This window comes from Mandrillus leucophaeus, unplaced genomic scaffold, assembly GCF_000951045.1.
Source record: "Mandrillus leucophaeus isolate KB7577 unplaced genomic scaffold, Mleu.le_1.0 Scaffold103, whole genome shotgun sequence".
Taxonomy (NCBI): domain Eukaryota; kingdom Metazoa; phylum Chordata; class Mammalia; order Primates; family Cercopithecidae; genus Mandrillus; species Mandrillus leucophaeus.
This window is the reverse complement of record NW_012098432.1, coordinates 7,187,040-7,188,641: the sequence shown is the minus strand read 5'-3', so window position 1 is coordinate 7,188,641 and position 1,602 is coordinate 7,187,040. Positions and strand designations below refer to the sequence as shown.

At 34.2% G+C, this 1,602-nt stretch overlaps 1 protein-coding gene across 2 annotated transcripts in view; it reads right to left on the bottom strand.

The window, feature by feature from the left end:
• The window catches only part of AK5 (adenylate kinase 5), a 155,444-nt gene that overhangs the window by 74,180 nt on the left and 79,662 nt on the right, over positions 1–1,602 (bottom strand). The gene's annotated exons all lie outside the window — the stretch shown is intronic.

Here is a 1,602-nt window from a genome sequence, read left to right as displayed (position 1 = left end):
TAATTTAAACCAATCCTTATAAATAATCTGAATTTACAAAAATAGGCTTTTTCTTTCCTCTTTTTTTTTCAGGGGATAGGAAACTTACTATTCAACTGACAAATCACATTATTGTGGATAAAATTATAATTTTTGTCTGAGGTAAGAAAAAATAATTTTTTGAAGCATGACTCATTTTCAAATGGAAAGAGCCAAGGATAGAAGGAATTCAGTATTGGATAATCTTTTTAAATAATTAAGACAAAGTTCTACTTGTAGTCAAAAGGAGAGCTTAACCCTCTACTTTTTTCCTTAATGTTTTCATGTTTTAGCTTTGTCTCTGGATCATTCTGTAAACTCTCAGACCAAGAGTTGTCTTGGTCTTTTCTAGATCCTCAGAGTGATCTGCAGAGGATTTTGCAGCTGCTTAATTAATGGGGACCTTTTGATTCCTCAAGACATGGACATGAGAACAAATACTTTCATTTGTGCCTTCTGTAAGTGACTCACAAAGGGTTCTCACGTGTTTTCTAATTTGAACCTCATGCCAACTCTGTGAAGTAGAAACACTAGGTCATTACTACTGAGGCTTTTGGGGGTAAATAAATTGCCCAACTGATGCCTTGTAAACATGCTCATGAATAATTTCAAGTTAAAAAAATTTTAATGCAGAGTACAATATGATTTCAACCATCATGCTGTCAAAATATCATAGAAAAACACTGCACAGGAAAAGACTCAAAATGTTAACAATGGTTATTTCTGGGCTTCAGAATAATGGATGATTTTTACTTTCTTCTTATATTCTTCTGCATTCTTGACCCTCAGCACCACCCATAGATGAACACATGCTTGATCTCTCTCTCTCTCACACACACACACCCCTCTCCATAAATATTACATTTTAAAAAGAAAGTGTGAGATTTTTAGATGGAAAAAATTAAAAACAGAAGTAAACAGACTCCATTTTCCTCCTATTGATAGAAACTCGAAAGCTGCTCATCCTTCAGCAGCTCCCGCTTGCCAATGTTGAAAAGTAAAATGATAGAAAATAACATGGCGTGCAACTGCCAAGACAGATTTGTGGTTGACATTTCTTCTGAAAAATGTCTCCATTAAAATAAGTAGCTGTTGGTGTTGTCTCCTGATTTAGTCATTTTGAGAAGTAATGAGTAGCTCTCAGAACTGGATTTCAGCTTTCTCATAGAATCCATGACTTTGAATAGATATACCTTAGACATAACTGAGCATGCAATAGAAGAGAATTGATCACCGGGTACCTATCGTCTTCCTAAAACATATTTGCATGATGTTTGCATGATGTTGCCCAGCACAGTGAAGTGTTCAATGAATGTAAGCTATTATTTGTCATTATCTAGCACATATTTTGATTAGATCATTTCTGTTTTGGAGTATATGCTATTACAGATTACATGAATAACTACATATATAATTTATTTCACCACCCATGTCATAGGAGAGCTTTATATATATTATCTATAATCCTTAATTAATCTTGCAAGTCAGTTATCTTCATTCCCATTTTACAGATGAGGACATTTCATCTTAGAGAGGTTAAGAGACTTGCCAGGATTCAAACCCTGGTCTTTGTGACTTCAAAGT